This window comes from Mytilus trossulus, chromosome 4 (genome assembly GCF_036588685.1).
Source record: "Mytilus trossulus isolate FHL-02 chromosome 4, PNRI_Mtr1.1.1.hap1, whole genome shotgun sequence".
In the NCBI taxonomy this organism is placed as follows: Eukaryota; Metazoa; Mollusca; class Bivalvia; order Mytilida; family Mytilidae; genus Mytilus; species Mytilus trossulus.
This window is the reverse complement of record NC_086376.1, coordinates 31,720,043-31,741,115: the sequence shown is the minus strand read 5'-3', so window position 1 is coordinate 31,741,115 and position 21,073 is coordinate 31,720,043. Positions and strand designations below refer to the sequence as shown.

Below are 21,073 nucleotides of genomic sequence, written 5' to 3'. Positions count from 1 at the left end.
AAAATAGCCAACTCATTCCTGTAATGCCGTATGTTTAATCACAGTTCATGCTCAATATTAGTATGGAGTAAACGATTAACAGATGACATCGGATAAGTTACGCATGTCGTTACTACAATCCTCTTCCCTTTTTCATGAATGTGACCTACCGAATTCGACTATTTACCGGATTTGTAATAACATGAGCAACACGACGGGTGTCGTATGTGGAGCACGATCTGCTTAACTTCAGGGGCACATGAGAGCACTCCAAGTTTTGTGGGGTTCGTGTTGCTCAGTCTTAAGTTTTCTATGTTGTTTATTGCGTACTATTATTTGTCTGTTTTTTTCATTATTAGCCATGGCTTTATCAGTTTCTTTTCCAACTATGAGTTTCACTATTGTTCTTGTATTTTTCGCCCTTCGTTTAGTGAAGATGTTTTTAATTCCATCCAAAAGACCAGCAAAATTTTACTCACTGCTACCCTTGATAATTTCTTTTTGCTTTCGAAAAGAACATCAAAAACACCAAAAAAGTTTTTTACACTCCAAAAATAATTGATTCCACTATCAGTACCTTTAACATAGACATGAGCTACTTTTTAGACGTGTTCTCAATATGCACAAAATATATTCGTATTTAAGCAAACAACATTGAATCAATCAAACGTGCAAATATTAGCTCCCCATTACCACAGTTGCAGTTGTATTCAACAGTGTAAAGACAAGTCAAACGATCAGTATATTTAAAGTAGCAATTTGTTTCAATATTTATGTAAAATTTAACTAGATTACGTGATATATTTACTCTATGAGATACTTGTGTTTATGAATGAACCGAAATTGTATCATTTAATCCGGTGAAGGTCATTGACTTATATTAGTATATCCAAATTGAATGCATTCTAACATAAGAAGTTCTTGTTTGAGGTTTACACAGTCGCTGAGCATTATACGTAGTACTTCATTAAACACAAAATCAAATTTCAATAACCACTCATTTAGAAACAAATTACCTTTGATTGAAAATTTTAAATGTGTACATGCAACTTAAGACATTACATTCAAACCACTTCTTTGTAGCGCTGTTCGTGGTTTAATATTTGAAGTTAATTATGTATGCATCCTATGATTATTTTAACAAAGCTTTCTTAATATGGCGACAATTTTGCATGCCCTATTATGATCGTTTTGTGTAGCTGAATGATAATCATTATTTAGGATAATATTTTGATGGTCATGCATGTATTGACCTTCAAATTATTATTCATTCTGCTCTGTTTCACTTTTTACAATACCAACTATTATCTTTTTATCTGAATATAGAAGGAAGTCGGGAGCTGATTGTTCAATATCACGGTTGCGCTGTATGTACCGAATGTTATGTGTTTTACTGTTTGTTACCAATCACTAATACAATACGTATATTCCGCTATTTATTTAAGAATTCTATTCCCTTAATATGGAACAAAAAAATCTTAATATACCTGTGAAACATGCGCAAGTACCAAAAGAGTTTCCCCAATCGAAGCTGGGATATCCAAATAAAATTATAATTCATATAACCGTAAGGCCCTGCTACTTTTGAATTGAATAAAGAGCTTATAGAATTTGATTAGCCATATGCGTTGGGAGAATATATAGATTTTTCATACTTCTGGTATGAATAAAAGAAAAAGGTATGGCGCGAATAACTGTTATTGCTTAAATAAAGCTGAAGATAAGGTGACCAGTTTTAAAACAAGTTAATGGATTTTTTTTTATTCCTCTGTATTTGCTTCTCAAATTATTAATATATTTAGGTTGTTTACTCTCTTTTTTATTCGAACGTCACTGATGAGTATTTTGTAGACAAAACGCGCGTCTGGATTTTTTTTTTCAATCATTGTACTATCCTATATACATATATTTGGCCAATCGCAAGAAATTTTGTTATTTAAAAAGAGTATGACTATATTTGCTATGATGTTATATCGGCAATACTTCGATTTGGAACAAAAGTGCATTATAATAGCCATCTTTAGCACTGTAGAACGGCACATAAAACTAGACGAAAAACTACAGTCAATAGAAAAAAGGGAACAAATAAAAAAACAACGGTCCTAAAACACTACATAGAAAACTAAAGATTAAGGAACACATATTCAGTCAAAAACCACGGAAATACTCACGTACTGTGAATGGATCAACTCCACCCTTTGATAAGGTCCGTTATTTCATCAAATGTATCGTCATTATTTTATGCTGTATTATTATTTTTTTTCAGATGATTATTTTTTTGTATTTTTGGTGGATTTGAAATCCGCCTCTTTAATAGTCTTTTTTCTTGTCGATTGATCGGTATCTAGTTGAATCTTTTCAGTAAAAACTACAGCTGATGTCTTTATTTAAAAAAAAAAAGAGGAGGACGATACCAAACTCGTGTCATGAGATCCCGACAACATCATGGCCAATATACGATGAAATAAAAGATAAAAAACTTCCAAAACTCGATAAACAAAACTAAAAGTAAGCCAACAAAAACACAATCGACAGCGAGTGCTCATTAAGATGATAACCACAAAATTGAGATTGAAAATGTACAGTTTCGTGTTTTTAATCTAGTACAAATTTTCCAAAAAGTTATAATTATGAAAAAATTGTTTCACTTTATGCTTTCCTCCCAAATCAGATGCGTATTTGTTTTCTGGAGGTACATCTGGAATATTGATCTACATATTCCACGTTGTATCATACCCATTGAAATAGAACATTTAATTATCGTTAAAGGGTTTTTTTAAAACCGAAAGCATTTTCCGGTTAGTAAAATCATTGTAGCATTGTTCCTTACTCTTTGTTTAGTTTTATTTGGTTTTTGATTGATTGTATGGTGGCTAGACTTCTTGCTTTGTGCTTTTTGTGCTTTCTCTTTTTAATTTCCAATCGCTTTAATATTTGTATGCGATGATGTCTTTTGCTTTTTTCTATTATCATTTGTTTATTATTTTCGGTGTGGTAAGTGCATGTTTGTCCCTTATCATTGATTGAAACAAGTTGTACGTCAAATTTTGAAGATAATAAAAAAATTTCAAAACGTAAGATAGGTTACATGCAAATAACAAATTCAAGTTACGTATCCGGTGTGTATACTAAGCCATGTGCAAGCACGGCCACTATCTGACATGCATAAACAAAAACGTCTGGTCAATGTATTTGAATGAATGTGTTTGGATTACATATTTTATTTCTTTCTAAACCACGAGTACACACACTATGTGTCTCAAATCATTAGCGACATTAACACTGAAACATTCGCCGATCAGTATATTATATCAAGAAATGCAGCTTCTAGATCCTAAAATTGACTCATCAACGAGCGAAATTTAGGATAAATAAAAAATGGTTAGCTTCTGATGAATCTTCTGTGTTCTATTATTTCGTTGTTTTACTATTATTGTTGATGTGTTTCCCTCGGTTTTAGTTTGAAACACGGATTTATTTTCTCTCAATCGATTTACGACTTTTCAACATCGGTATACTACTGTTGCCTTTATTCATAATGATTTACGACGAATATAACCGAGTCATTACGAGTAAGTTGCAAAACTTGTTTCCCAATCCACTATAAATAAATATGTTTAAACTAAACTACGAGTACTCATATCGCTGGTTATGAAATATCATTCTAATATGCCGGAAAATTCCCAAAAGAGTAACAGATATTAATTAACATGTCGTTCCTCAAGCTGTAATTTCAATTATTTTCTGTAGATATTTGTTCTCATATTTTGTGACCTTGGCTTGTAAGTGAAAACACTACTTGATAAATATTATGCGTACGAAGCGTTTTTTCGTATTTACCGTTACCAGAATTGTTCAAAACATAACCATTTCCAGGCCAGGAATTTAAAACTAACAAGAAATAAGAAAACGATATTCTATTTCATTGATTGAATATTATCACTAACATGATTGTAATGTGTATATGTTCCTTCCCCTCCAAACAACGAATACTTTCATGAAACGACCCATCATATATTCTCATTGTAAGAGTTTTATATGCAAAATATGTGTTTGATTACACAAAGATACTTAACTTGAAAAAGTCAAAATGAGTGGGTATGGTCATGATTGTGTTTGAAAAACATTGATATTTATACAATAACAACATAGCATAGCTTAATTCAAGTATTAAATGAAGAACAAGAAATCGTTACCTTTACGGTTCAGTTTTTGTTTCTACAAGTTTTGCAATTACACTTGTTGTCTTTGTAAATCATTATTTTACCAGAGACTCAAAATAAGGAAATGATATCACATTCGATAAAACGATTTTAAATTTCTTTTGCCAAATCATTGTTTATATTTCAAATTCGAACTGATACTTCATCATTAACTATTTCTCGTTGACTTCTACGTACCATGCCAGTTAACATTTACAAAATTTACTGTTAATCGGTCAATGTCAACTTAAAAGAGCAAATTAATATAAATTAGTTTCAAGTACATTTATTGTGAAGACATTTATATGAAAAGGAAATAAGCAATTATATGTTAGGTAACAAATTTGACGAATTGTGGAAAAAAAAGTTTTTCAAATTTTTTACTTCAGGAGCAATAAAGATTAACCATGTTGACATTTTGTTAAAAACTAAAATGTGTTCTTATTAGACAATAAATAGATTTACTATCTTACCTTAAGAGAGAACATACATCATTTTCAGTCTTCGCCTTTATGGAATGTTACACGCAATTATTTTGGTTAATATGTGATTTCATTTTTTTAACAACTGTCGCTTGCAATGTTTATTCTATTCGAGTCACAATAAATATTGAAAGAGGTTCCTTATAACTAAAGCGATATGAGAAAACACCCGTGTCCACTTACAACGAATGTGTCATATACAAAGTCAACTTCGCCCAATGTAAGAAAATAATATTAGTGCCGATTTAAAACACAGTGTTTATATGTACTATTTTAACATTGCCTATTATCGCGACATCCTCTCCGTTAAGTAGTTAAGCTTCAATTAAGATAACAGTTTAAACGAATTTGAAACCAGACTTATTGAATGCTACCATAAATTTATCTATAACGACAAAGCCCATTACATCCTTTTGGCACAACGTCTGTGGTCTATTATAATTGCTTACAGAATACTATCAGTCGATATAATCTATTGCTTACCTTCCACAAAATCAAATATCAATTATCTCCTTGTATAGTACCCATACTTTTGTCAGGTTATATTGTTAGAGCGTATTATATACCATTAAATTTACTTCATAACACCTGGTTGGTAGGGTTATGCCTCAATGCGTACTTCAACATCACATTATTTCTACTAAATTAAATTTTCTTCCCATCTATTTCACAACTGTCATATATACATTTGATGTCTTTATCGTTCTTTTGGTTATATTTGCATAAGCGATGCACCTTTTAACTTTTTTGGCAGAACTTTTGAAAGATATATTGGATTACTAATGGTTGTATCAGTGTATACCATTCTCAATGTGATAATGGGTACTGTGACTATAATATGTACTACATGACAGCCTGATAAAACGTCTTAACTCAATAGTAGATAACTACACGAATGAAATACAACAGGAATTGATATGGACAGAAATTAGATGTAACACAATAGGTGTTCTAATTATCTTTTTTATTAAACGAAAAGTCTTGAAATTGTCAGAATAAAGTATTCCCTTTTCTCGGATATTAAATTCAGGACAGAGGGAAAGCATGATCCCTTCAGTTAAGTCGGCATCGTATCTTGACTCACATTTAGCCATGGCGTTGTCAGTTAATTTTCAATTTATGAGTTTGACTGTCCTTTTGGTATCTTTCGTACCTCTTTTTTAGCCTATAAATAACATAAGAAATGAGCATCATCCTTTAAAGGGCGTAATAAAAAATAACAAAACACAATTAGACACCAATGGAAACCTTAATACAAAAGACAAACTAAACAACAATCCAAAGATATAAAACGGAAAAAAAATATAAAAGAATCAACACCAAAATGAAAACGTTACACAAAAAACCTTCAGGAAAGAGAAGGGAGAATCACACCTTTATGATAAAGATTCATAAACAAATGGGTTGTCTTTATTTCTAAATAATACTTCTCTGTTTTTTAGGAGGTATAGGTTGTTTGTTGCAAGTGTGGACTGTTATATTGTCCAATATTGTTAGTTTTTCTTGTCTTACTGTTATGTTTCATCTCTTTACACACTTGACAAATAAACCAAAAAGACATCAACTCAGTCACAAAGCCATCTATAGGCCTTTTTGAAAAGAAGCTACGAGTTAACACTCTATGCTAGAAATAAGAATTTATTTTATTATAAAACAATCCGACCTTTATTTGCCTAAATATGGACTTTGGTTTATTGTTGTTATGTTTGCAATTATACCTTAGGTCCTTGTGTATGGTGTCTGTTTTCATCAGTTTATTACATTTACACTGGTCAAAAATAATAACAAAGGTTTTCTTTTTATTCGTATTATCCGCACAAATATAATTATTATGTTTTTAGTATGGCTGATTTGCCGATAAATAATCTCATCAGAGTTACCAGTTTTGAAATTATATTTTCGCACCAGATGCGCGTTACGTCTACAAAAACGACTCATCAGTTACGCTAGAATCAGACAGTTGTAAAAGCGCAAAACAAAGTGCAAAGTCGAAAGCATTGAGGGGAAAAATCCTAAAAGTGTTGACAAATGCAGCGAAGGTAATGTATTTCTACAGGTAGAAAAGCCTTAGTATTTAAAAAAACCATATTGCTCAATACAACAGGAATATTCAACATATTAACATGATTATTCACACATACACATTCACACAAGTACTCATAAAGGGTGCTTTAATACTATAACTATTACAATACATATTTCTAAAAATCTAACTGTACATTTGTATTTCATACTAGATCATATTTTAATATGGCCTGGTCAATGTTCAGTGCTTGGACTTCATATTTAAGTAATAATATCAAGGTTGTGAATGAAAAAACAATAATCAACAAAAAACAATAAAAATAAAACAAGCAAAAAAATACAAACAGACAAGAGAAAATCATAATTTTGAGTAAAATTTGCATCACTATTTCATGTCTATACAGTAACGGACGAAACACAACGTAGAACTTAATTTGACAACGTGTTTGATTGCAGCTCAGTGTGATTCTAATAAAAATCCTAACTATGTCTGATACGATATACATGCCCGAACAATAATGTATGTGGACTTAAACTGTAATTTGTGAATGATGCAGTTTTCTTTTTCTGAGATAAATTCCAAGCACTTGGAGCAAACTTTATTCATAAAAGTTAACTGACTGGATTTTCTGTTTCGGAGCATGTCACCAATATCTTGACATTTTAGTACTTAGTCAAAAACAATAAAATCTTGATATTTATGAAGTATTTTGCACCTACCTACCGTTTAACGATAAAATCAATAAGATTGTGGTTTGATTTATCCGAAAACATATCACCTCTATGTAAAGTATAAACACATTCATGTAAAAAATATATGCACCCTAAGATCAAGATAACCTATTAAGTATTAGACAGCATGACCGTCAATGAAGGTAGCGACATTGATCTCAGCAGGGCTCGTAAAATAATGGAAGCTTACCTTTTGAGAAAACGTTCATGTTTGTATATGTCTAGAGAGAGTTCATTGATTAAAGCTCGTACAAATGTCAGGACTTGATTTTCATTCATGAAAGGTTATATGGTTTGTAAGTCTATTGATAAAAATAGATTATAAACAAATTCCAGTACTTTACAAATATCATTAATATTGATGTTTAAGCATACGAAAAGATGGCAATTTTCTCATTGAAAACAGTGTCGATATCACAAACTAGTCAAAACATTTACTAAATTTTATCATCGGTATACGAAAATAATTCGTAAATATAACTCAACATGCAGACATCTTATACGTTCAGGTATTTCACATCCAATATTTTATGGTAATATTCTTTACAAAGCACAAAAATATCAGTATTCACCTCAAAAGTTTACAAAACCTTTAAACAGAATTATTAAGAGGGGGTATAGGTGCGATAATGTTTTCAGGTCATTAATGATTGCATATGTTGGCTTAAATATTGATTCACTTATAGGGTCTATGCATCGGAACTAAACACATTTATTAAAAAAAAAACCAGTTGTTGGCATGACACGGATTATGTTCTTCTCATATATTTTATGATAGTATGATTGTAAACCCCTAACGAAGGGAATTGTGCCTGATATTTATATGATGAAAACATATTCTTTCAATCAGTTTAATTGAGGTCTGGAGCCGGCATGTCATTTAACTGATAGTAGTCTGTTGTTTTTTACTTATTATTGTCATTTAATTTATTTTCTTTTGTTACATCTTCTGACATCGGACTCGCACTTCTCTTGAACTGAATTTTAATGTGCGTATTGTTATGCGTTCACTTTTCTACATTGGCTAGAGGAATAGGAAAGGGTTGAGATCTTATAAACATGTTTAACCCCGCCGAATTTTGCGCCTGTCCCAATTTAAATTTTTAATACGACGTCCTTATTACGCTTTATAAACAAAGCCGTGTTCTAATGATCACAAAATATGTTTGACATATGCGCACCAACTTACTGTTTATATTAACGTTATTTTCCATCGTTATCATTTAAAATATATACATTTAGGCAGTTTACATAAACTTTTATTAGATATTTTTATGAAACAACATATATTTACCCTGCTCGTAGTTTTTAAACTTGTCAAATATGAAATGCAATGCACAGGAGGAAACGGTAACAGCCAAACATTTTTACGGCAATTTCGTAAAAGAAGAGAGGGACCAAAGATACCAAAGGGACAGTCAAACTCTTAAATCGTAAGCTTCGACCTATAAAAATACTATATTTGTCCTATTAGAATCGAAATAATTCCTTCATGTCATGTTCTATGCTTATTTTAACATGGGTATGCATTACATTTGACCACATTTTACATCTCGCTAACGCTCAGTGTAAAATATCGACAAATATAATGCCTACCCATGTTAAAATGAGAATAGAGCATGACATGAAGGAATAATTTCTTAATTCTTGTGTAAATTTGGAGTTTAGTATGACGTCCATTATCACCGTACTAGTACACATATTTTTCAATGGGTCAGTTGAAGGACGGGTGCGGGAGTTTTTCGCTACATTGAAGACCCTTTGGTGACCTTCGGCTGTTGTCTGCTCTATAGTTGGGTTGTTGTCGCTTTGACACATTCCCCATTTCCTTTCACAATTTTATTTTGACATAAATTGAAGGCATTTTATTGAAGGAAATAAAGTCATTCCAAACTGAAGCTAAAGTGTGTATACTAATCCACCATATGAATGGCAAATAATATCAAGTCTTTTATTGCACGAACATGCCATATATGCAGCGCTTACTCTACACAGAGCATGTAGCGAACCGCTTACGACTTGTTATTACAATACATAAGTAAGGAAGGTAGTTAAATAGATTGTTTACTTCTAAAATAAAGGATTGTTAGGAAGTTTAGATTTTAACGGGTTATCAATCTTGCAATTCTTGTTACAATTTGAAGCAAAGACAGACGTCGCGTATATGACATTTTTACCTGTTATGTCTGTTTGTTTTGTCCATATATTCATAATTGTTGTCAATATAATGCAAATTTTAAGTGAGAGGTTTAGCTAGCGTTAAAACCAGGTTCAATGCGCCATATCCTACTTACGAAAATGAAAATACCAAGACAGGAATATGCAGTATTTGTGTAATGTGTTTGAGCTTTTGATTTTGCCATTTAATTATAGACTTTCCATTTTGCATTTTCGTGGGATGTTTTTAATTTCGCTTTATACATGTACTCTAAGACTTATATATCCGGACGCCTAAATAATATCAAATTACATTCAGTGCGAAATGAAAAACCTAAAGACAGTCATTAATCATACACTAAGTTAAAAGTAAAAATACCTCTGGGTGTGATTATCTGACCTTTATATTTTCATGATTGTATATTTGTCATCTGAGGCGGTATAATTTAATACATTTAAGTATTTATAAAATGTATGCATTTAAAGTTACTGTTTTAGATTTAATTCATTAAAGAAGGTGGAGTAGTAATGGTATACTTTCCTTTCTATTTATAGACATAAAAGTAGGATAGGAACTATAGATCTGGGCTGATTATTTAATGCATTTTTTAATTTGAGACCGAAAGGATGTGTCAATTTATGACGATTTTTAAATGAGGAAAAGGAAACGATATTCAACAACTTCGTGCTATAAAACTATATGTTAGTTTGGACATAATAGGCATATGAAAGGTGTAAGGTTACTCTTATAGGTCGGATGTTTGTTGTAAAATAAACACCTCGCTGTGCCCCCTGTGTACAGAAGTATCTCTTATGACCCACGCATTTCGTTATCCGATGTTAAAAGTATTAAGGATGTTGTTGAAATTAAAAAAGGAAGTCCGCATTAGATTACCATAAGTATTGTTCATTCTTTAAAAATAGATTCCCGACACATAAGTCTGTCTATACTATATCAGTCTAAGATAAATCGACACGTTAAAAGGGAACTTCTTGTTTTCATATGGCTTGTTTTTAATTTTTATTTTGTTTTTAATCTTTATTCGATTTAACAGTGATCATGAAATTCACTTCAGACTTATCGAAGCTTAGACTAAAATGTTTAAGATCTTTAACACAATTTGTAAGTAGAATTTGTTCTTTCAAATTGAAAAAGCCTAGTCTTGTATGTTTCGTTTTATATTTTAGTTCATTTATATGTTTCGGAGTAAAGATTTCCACTAAACTGGTACACATTTTAGATAAGGACTTGCCCACCTCCGTTTTCGTTATGTTCTCACTGTGTTGAAGACACATTGTATGAACAATAATACCAAACTTCAAGATAAATATAAAGACAACAAGAGGAAGTCCATAAGTAAAGGCAACAATAGCATACCGCTGTTCGAAATTTAAAAATAGATTGAAGAAAAAACAAATCTGGGTTAAAAACTAAAACTGATAAAACACATCGAATATACGAGGAGAACACGACACAATATAAACACTCAAATGTAAAACACACGGAAAGGAACTATAATATAACAGTTAACCTTACAAATCAAAAGCTTAATTATATCAATCAACGGACTGATGGCAAATCAACCGTCATAATCTTACTTTTCACAAACTGTTTCGGAAGAAAGTGGCAGATTATTATTATGATAAAAGATAATATATAAAGATTTATACACATGGAAAAAAGTATTGCAACACCAAATTGAAATTGAAATTAAAAAAACACTTTTCATTTTTTTGGGATATAATTTGGTAAAGTTAAACTAGTTAAACATTATTTAAGTATCACCTGAGTTTAATCAATAAATATCGACTCGATAATTTTTTATCTGCACATGCAGCTACTGTACCCGTAAACAGCAAAACAGTTGTTTTTATCATCATTGTTTTCAACCCTTTAAATAACCAAATTTTAAAAATTATGTGATTGACACCTTATAATGGGTCCTGGACAACTCTAAACTGCAGCAAGATTGCAGATTATCAGCATAAGGGAAGCAGGGATGTCGCTGTAAAAACTTCACGTATTATTGGTCATCACCATTTCACTATAAGTCGTTTTGAGAATAAATCAGGCAATAAACGCTGTTAAAGACATTCCGAGATAATGAAGAGCCCTCATACCACTTGCTAAGGAAAATCAAGCATAATGAAGATTGGTCAGAAGGAAACCCATTGCATACAAGACAATCATAAAAAGAGGCCATACAGAAGCCTTTTAACAGGAACTGTTCGAGATCGACTCATCGCTACTGGTTATCGTGCAATAAGACCATTTTAGAGACCTTTGCTAACGAACAGACACACAGTTTTCCGTATCCAATGTAGTGCAGAGCTCGCAAAAGTTGGAAATTAGCATCGTGAAGGGAGATCCAATGTTCAAAAGGAATTCGGATCACCTTCCTTAGCACGAATGTAGCCCGGATTTCAACCGTATCGAGCATATTTGGGACACTATTGGGTGGAAAGTGCTCGAAAGGTCCCCCAGTTCAAACACATCATGAAATAAACAATGCCCTTCATCAGAAATGGTTGCTGCTCCCTTAGCAACAAATTAGTCGATTTATGGCAGGAATCAGAAGACGTTTAGATGCGGTTATCCGTTTGAATGGAGGCTGCGCACAAAGTACTGATTCTTTGGCGTTTAACGATCAACCATGATATGAACAGTCATCTAAGGATTAATTTTGAAATGTCTGACATTGTAAAGTTCGACTACAGTAAAAGTTGTAAGATGCATTTTTTGGTACAAAAAAAAACTTCATTTTGGTATTAAAATTGTGGTTATATAAATCATTTTTTTTCAAACATTTTTTGTTCGTTTCAATGCCAATGTTATCATAAACTATGTTTCAATAATATTATACACATATTTTATTATATTTCATCCAAAAAATAGGCTGATTTTTCAAGTTTTAAAAAATCAAGGTGTTGCAATACTTTTTTCCATGTGTATATTTAAGAGACAAAAAACAAAAAAAGGTGACACGAAAAGGCTTGACTTTGACCATCCTGATCTACCAAATATGTGTTCATAAAACGCTAGGCGACGCCCGGACTGTTACATTATCAATAACATAATATTTGTGGTTATGAATAAACAAATCTAGCTACTCGTGCAAATTCAAACAAAAGTGTTATTTCTTTATCTGGTTCTACTAGAAAACAATAAATAAAATATCAGTCTTCAAAACACGATCACAGGAAATATTATCCGATTATAAAGTTTCTCTCTGTTATGTCATGGGTTTAAACAATGGAAAATGTATATCAAAATATTTAACTTCACTACAGACGAGACTTGAGAGATGAAAAAGTAATGTTACGGACGACGGACTCCACAAAGCGTTTGGCTATATCTGTCGTAGAATTTGTGTACATTAAGAACAAACATGAAATTCTTCTAGAATAGTTGGAACGGATACAGGGTCTTATTCGAGAATTGAATGACAAACCTAATTCTTATAAATGGTTAATACCATGAAAGTAAATGCAATTACAAATGCAGCATTTATCATAATTTATTATAAAATGACATCAAGTTACTGAAGACCCTACACAAAATTTTGTGTTACCATAACCATATAATTATAATTGGGTAACTGTTGATGAAAAAATATTGTTTATACTACATGACCTATCACTATGAATGAACGTATATTATTATTAAAAATGACGTAATCAATTATTATCTTAAGGATTTGACATAAAGGTGGAGCCAGTTTTCTTAATAAAAAATGTTTTAATCTTTAATGATTGTTCGTAATTACTTAATCAATTTTAATATACTTGCACTAAGATAACCCAATATTACAATACCAAACAATATAACGTATAATTACATAATTTTGTAATTAGTTAGATTTATGTATACATGTACGTCTTGGTTAAATATTTTTTCCCTTTTTTTAAATAATTACTAGATTACAGTGAATCTTGGTTGTAAAAAAATGTCTGAACACTTCACACGTATGGGCACTAATCTACTTGAAGTAATTACATGAAACCAATTAAATCAAGTTGTATACATTTCCTTTATAGAATTTAAATTAATTTAATCTATATACATGTTTGAAATGTGAACACCTTTAACACCAAAGTACTGAAAAATATACCAACAACGGTTTGTATAGGAACTATGATTGCTCTTCTGGGTTGCATTTCTGTAAATATTGACAATGCAATTTCCCAAAGTTTTGTAAACAGGAAAGTTATTAAAATAACCACATTATTGATATTTATGTCAACACCGAAGTGTTGACTACTAGGCTGGTGATACCCTCGGGGACGGAAAGGTTCACCAGCAGTGGCATCAACCCAGTGGTGTAAATAGTTATCAAAGGTACCAGGATTATAATTTAGTACGCGTTTCGTCTACATAAGACTCATCAGTGACGCTCATATCAAAATATTTATAAAGCCAAACAAGTACAAAGTTGAAGAGCATTGAGGATCCAAAATTTCAAAAAATTATGACAAATACGGCCAAGGCAATCTATGCCTGGTATAAGAAATTCTTAGTTTTTAGGAAAAAATCAAAGTTTTGTAAACAGACATCATCTGAAAATTACACTAGTTAGTTTTGAATAAAAACTTACAAAACTTCTTTAAGATGTACCAATCTAACCCCGGAAATACCCGGAAGGGAATGAACTTTCAAATAGATTGAAAAAGATGAGGTATGAGTGCTCATGAGACATCTTTATCCATCCAAGTCACATTTTGTAAAATAAAAACATATAAAGGTCAAAGAAAGGTCTTCAACACGGAGTCTTGGCTCCCACTGGACTTATCTGATATGTTTCAGGGTTCAACTGTCAACTGTCAGAATCTGCCCGACATGTTAGACCAGCCGTTTTTAACTAATCTTAAAATCAGTAAAGTGTTCGAATAAATATACTCCATTTGCAAGGTAGAAAAAAATAATCTAGCCCCATTTGAAACAATGTTAAAATACACAGAATTGCAAACATAATAATTATGTTTGCTTTTAAAAAAGTGTCGTGTCTCGCTTTAATATATACTATATATTTTTGTTGGCATATTTGATTTATTTGCTAGAAAATTCAACATGATCCAAAACAAAACCAATATAGAAAATTAACGACTTTTAAAAACAGGTAGGCATTTTGTTAGCATTTATCTAAATTTTAATTTATTTGTTTTAGTTCACTTCAATGTTTCTCTTGTATCGTTATTTTTATTCTTATAGTTGATGTGTTTCCCTTGGTTTTAGTTTGTAACTCGGATTTGTTTTTGTCTCAATTGATTTATGGCTTTCGAATAGCGGTATACTGATGTTGCCTTTATTTATTTACTGCCGAGCTATATAAGCATGACATTAACGTGCAAATGACATATCATGAAAGAAGAAAGTTTCAAAAAGCTAAACGTCTACTGTTATATACTTTTCTCGTAAGATTCAAAGTAGTTTGCTAATCTAAAAAAGGTTACCATACTGTGACACGTTCCATTAAAACAAAACCCGGTCAATTTAATAAAGTCAAACGTAATGCACAGTTTAACTTCAAGAAAAGAAAAGGAATCGAACTTTGTAATATTGCAAAAAGGGAACCTAGAAAGTTTTGGTCCGCTGTAAAACCGAAAAACAGATCAAAATGTTTAGTTGAAAATAATGAGATTTCGAAAATATTTTGGGATCGATCCCACCAGAACTTTGCGATGAAGTTTTACATTTATTAAACAATACCGACTTTGGTGAAATAAGTATTGATTTTCTCGATTCAGAAATTACAGAAGATGGAATTATAAAAGCTATACAGAAACTTAAAACTGGCAAAAGCTCGGGAAACGATGATATAATTGGTGAAATGTTAGCTGCGAATTTCTTTGCGGCTATTTTTAAAATTCTTTTCAACTCTATGATTGACAATGGAATATATCCAGATAATTGGACCGAATGTATAGTTATCCCTGTACCCAAAAGCGGTGATTTGTCGGACCCTAACAATTTCAGGCCGATTGTATTGGTGAGCATTCTTTCTAAGATATTTACTAGCATATTATCGGAACGTTTGCTGTCGTGGTCGGAAGACGAAGAGAAATTAATAGACAATCAGTTTGGATTTCGTCCTGGTCGTTCAACTGTTGACGCCATTTTCAAACTACATGGAATTATATCACATGTTTTAGTACAAAAGCTTCAACTTTTTTGTGCCTTCGTGGACTTTCGCAAGGCTTTTGATAAGCTACACAGAAGAACTTTGATATACAAACTGCTAAATAATGGAATTAGTAACAAATTTGTTTCTATTATAAAAACTTTATATTCATCAGTGCGTCTTCGTGTACGATCTGGAGGAGTGCTGTCAGATGCGTTTGACAATTTTCTTGGTGTTAAACAAGGGGAACCTTTATCGCCTTTGCTGTTTTTGTTTTTTATTAACGACATTATTTAAGATATTTCCATTGAAACAGATAAAGACATCGTGTCTCTAAATGGATTTTTAATATATTTGATCTTATTTGCTGATGATACTGTACTTTTTGGAAAATCAACGAATGTGTTGCAACATTTACTGAATAAATTACTACTATATTGTAATAAATGGAACATTGAAGTAAACACGGAGAAGACAAAAGTTGTTGTTTTTCGAAATGGATGGAGGCCTGTGGTAAACCGTTTTTATTACAAAGACAGAGAATAAGAAATTGTGAACTCCTATGTATACCTCGGTGTATTGCTCCACTATAATGGAAAATTTTTACAAACTCAAAAGCGTTTATCTCAACAAGGATCAAGAGCTTTATCTTCACTAATAAATTCATTGAAACAAATATATGTGACTACTGAACAACAAATTTTTCTATTCGATAGTATGGTTGGATCCGTTTTAAGTTATGGGTCTGAAATATGGGGTTTTCATCGTGCTGGTGATATAGAGCTTATATATAATAGATTTTGTAGATTTATTTTGAAACTTAGTAAAAAAGTCCCTACAATTTTTGTATATGGTGAACTTGGGCACTTGCCATTGCATATTTTGAGAAAATATAAAATCCTGAAATATTGGATTCATATTGTAACTAAATAAACGTCATATTGTATATGAAGTTTATAAACTTTTGTACAAAGATGCAAATAATGGTAAAATTAATTGGGCGTCTGACGTAAAAACATTGTTATGTAACCTTGGATTTTATGATGTATGGATTTCACAAGATACTAGTAAATTATCATTTGATTGTATAAAAACACGTATTAAAGATCAATTTTTACAAAGCTGGAATACAGCTTTAAAAGAATGTAATAAACTTTGTATTTATAAACGATATCAACTAGAATTTGGTTTTGAAAAATACTTAGATTTTCATTGTAATGTATCTATATTAACAAAACTACGTAGCACCACAGTCAAATTAAATGTTGAAGTTGGTCGTTATCTAAATACTCAAAGAGAAAACAGAATTTGTATGTGTTGTAATATGGATGTTTTAGAGGACGAGTATCTTTTTGTTTTATCATGTCCAGCGTATAGATCTGTGCGTATAGAATTTTTACCTTTATTCTACTGTTCCTGGCCAAATCGGCACAAGGTAGATAATTTATTACAAGCTCATTCTAAATCTCTGACAGTAAAAATATGTAACTATTTAAATGCAGCTTGGAAAATTAGATCGCATATATTGTCATAATAGTATTGTATACTCTGTAACTACTGTTCTCAGCTGTTTTTTGTTTGTCATATATTGTATATATTTTCGTTTGCCATAGCATGTATATGCTTCTTGCAAATAAAGTATTCATTCATTCATTCAATCCAAAATATGATACAGAAATATTTGTGACATATCGTTTTTTGTTCAACCCCACCACAAATTGGGCAATTTAATGTGCTCTGATAGTGTATGCAGATTCTGCCCCATATGTTGCATCCGTCGTGTTGCTTATATGTGTAGTTCCCCTGAAATATGTGTACTTCCCGTGTGATAAGTCTATTATCCCATTTAGAGAAAGAAATATGGTGATAACGGTTATAACATATTTGTCGCCATTTGTGAAAAAAATATATTTTGTATTGTTCAATCATCTTGTGACAATAGTCCGTAATATGCGACCAAAGGAAGAATACTTTAACATCGAAACCATCAGTTAACATTATTTGAGTTCCAAATAATATCAAAGGTAAATGATTTCCAACGCAAAGGATATTAGCATAAACAAAATTAATACAAATAAAAAAAATGGTAAAAATAAAAAAATTGTAAAACTTTTAAAGAACCAGCACAAATAGTACATGTAGTATAAGATACTTACATTCATCCAGAAATCCAAAATGCAATAATTGATTTACCAGTATTGTGTACTTAATATACCATACCATTCTTAATAAATTGTTTTATATAATATTTACAAAGGTGACAACAAAAGTAATCAATGTTAAAAGAAAATTAACTACTATAGACATGAAGTAGACATTTAATTTAAACTTGAAGAATTATGTTATTCAATTTTAAATAATACTTACAACTAAAACATAAACAAAACTCAAATTATTGTATAGGTTAAATTATACAGCCATAAAGTGGTAAGTGCTTTAATTGTGAATGCATCTTTTCAGTCATATGTTCTATAAATTGTGCAATGTCATATCCGATTCCTTTCCTAGTCGATATCGAAGAGGAGGTTTTAAAAACAAAGATTCATGTTTCATCCGTTTTTAGACGACATTTTCATCAAAGTATTAATATACTATTAGTCAATATCATAACTTATTATTTATTTACAATACAACATCCACTATTCATTTGGGCGACATTAGTTTACCTATTTTTAATCCTCGCAAATTGATCAATAAGCAAAAAATCAAAGTTGCAAACAGAAACTAAGGTAACCACAGTGAATCTGGCGAGACCAGTTGTGTCTTTATGTAACTACGCAAGCATAGATCATTCTCATAAATTAAAATATCATATGGTTTAACTTTCGAAATTACAATACACATCTGTTATCAAAGGTTTCAATTGATAAATATTTAAAAGAATGCTTAAAAAAGATTAAAAAAAAAGAAAATAAAATGATACCACGATTCCCAAACTGTGGTGTTACATATGGTAAACAGAGAGAGAAAAACTCAAACCACAGAGTACATAATTACACCATCCATCAACTAGTAAAACATTTAATATTTGAAACAAAGAGCTTATCTGCCTTACTAAGAATAGTAATCATAAACCCTGCTGATAATCAAAATCTCTGTGGCTGATGAAGCCCGAGCAACTCCTGTCATAAAAAAGGTACCCGGCTTCTAAAATTGAACTGAGATTTAACTCGTGATCAACACCAATGATCTGAGTGTACAGTTATATAAAACGTTTCAAACTGAACAGAATACATCAGTTTTAAGACAAAAAAGTTTGCAGATTTTGAAATATCAATTATCGATTATGACAATTCAATGGAAACAAAAACAAAGCAAAAATCCAAAAGGAGTAACCAAACAACTTTCCCAAAAAAAAGAAAATACTTTCTTAAACATGTTCTTTCCTTAGTGTTTCATTTGTATATTGAAAAATTTAAGATATTTTGAGATATTTCGAAAAATCTAAAAAATATTGTTAGCATGATGATTCTTAAGAAATTGAGCAGATTTCAATGACAACAATACAGAATCTGATATAGAAGATAAAACATTGTTAAAAGATTGTATTGGAAATAGCTGTTCTTAAAATGGGTAATTCCTGTGAAAGGTGTTAATATCAGACAGTCATTGGGTGTAAAGAAGGATTCATTTACTATCAAAGGTAGTCTTGACGAAAAACCAAATATAGTTATATCAATCTGTATCATTCCGCTTGACTTATTTAGCAATTAGAATGGTGCAAATGTAAAAAATATTTACATTCACGTAGTAAAAAAGCTAATGATGCAAGAATCATTAATAAAATCATTTGTGCTTTCTTCAAAACAATACAGAATTTATAAAAGAAATTCAAAATCAAAGCTATTTATCTCAGAATAAATTTTCTAAGAATGCGATGGAAACTTATCAAAACGAGTATCAACGAATTCGTTACTTGAGTACATTTTTAATAAGAAATTAATCATTGCATAATTTGATTATACAAATACGCACGGCATATTTAGTGACCACATTTTTGTATGACAACTTTCTCTTTCATTATCATTAAACTTAAAAGTTTGTAATACTTATTTTCCTGATTGCCTCTTTAATTAAATCAATTATGGTTTGTCAATTTGGTCATACTACCGAAGCACGTATATACATAATAAATTTGGTGTATAATATGATATCACTCGATTCGAAATATACATCTCTTACCTAGTCAGCTGTTCATAAAAAATATTTAAAGTTAAGTTAAAAAAGTATTGCTACATAAAGCAGTTTCTTAACCAATAGAATAATGTGAAATCAGGGGGTTTGGAAATCATTTGGTAATAGAACTACTTGTAGACGAGCTACCAATAAGATCTACCGGATTTCCTTTATAAAGGCGTATTGCATTATTTTTATCAATTAATTTCAAATTTGAGAAAAAATATAAATTCACGCCTACATTTGTAAAATTCAATACTAGTATATATTTTATACACATAAGTGTAATACATACCAGGATTATACTTTAAACGTGATTAAAACGGCAGTTTTTAGCCACCATATTATTAGTTTTGGATCCATCTGTGTTCCTCTTCTTGAATCCTTGTTTCTGCATTACTCATATGAGGCTGAGAAAGTTCTTTGATAGAAAGCAAAGAAGCTAGACGTCCCCTTTAACTTAATTTTCTGCATTAAAAAAATTATGGTCTTGCAATGAATAATTCAAATTCGTGAACAATGTTGAACACGTCTATCTAATCAAACATCTTGATGCGTTGATCAATTCGTGTTACAGACACACACTTCGTTATTCTTTTAAGCTGATTTTGTGTACTGTCCTAAATTATTTCAATTATTCGTTATTATTCTATGGTTAATATGTCGACATGTACTACTGTGGATTCATTTATTTTCGTTGGTATCAATTTTCATGGATTGCTGAAACCTTGCCTATTCGTGGAAATTTGGTTTAGTGGTTTTGCAAATCTCTGCATTCAAAGCCTATTGAAAATATGAAATTCCTTGAACATTTGAAATCTTGGTTCACCGTACCCACGAAACCCATGAAAATATGTATCCAACAAATAGTAATGAATCCACAGTATTATATAATTTATTCATGTATTTTCCTGTCATTTTAGGTGTTTCTGCATTTGTTTTACTCTTTTCCTGTCATCTAGTGTTGTCATTTTAGCAGTGTATTTAACATTGCCATCAAGTGCAGATATTTGGCTAGCACCAAAACCAGGTTCAACTCACCATTTAATCTTGAAATGTCCTTACCAAGTCAGGAAGATGGCAGTTGTTATCTAATTTTTTGTTTCTATGAATGTTGCATTGTTCTTTGTTTTTTTTTGTTGCGCTCCTGTGTTCTGTCGTTGATTTCCTCTTATAAATGATGTGTTTGTCTCGGTTTTAG

The 21,073-nt window shown here is 31.1% G+C and overlaps 1 protein-coding gene across 3 annotated transcripts in view; it reads right to left on the bottom strand.

Annotated features, from left to right (window-relative positions):
• Positions 1-17,903, bottom strand: part of LOC134715113 (deleted in malignant brain tumors 1 protein-like) — a 29,774-nt gene extending 11,871 nt beyond the window's left edge. The window contains exon 1 of one of the 3 annotated variants that reach the window (XM_063577040.1): positions 17,853-17,903. The gene's annotated coding sequence lies outside the window, so the exon portion shown is untranslated. Of the gene's footprint in view, positions 1-4,654; positions 5,006-5,146; positions 5,251-17,852 lie in introns of those variants that run through there. The other 2 variants (XM_063577037.1, XM_063577036.1) reach the window with 2 other exon arrangements.
• Positions 17,904-21,073: the final 3,170 nt, after the last annotated feature.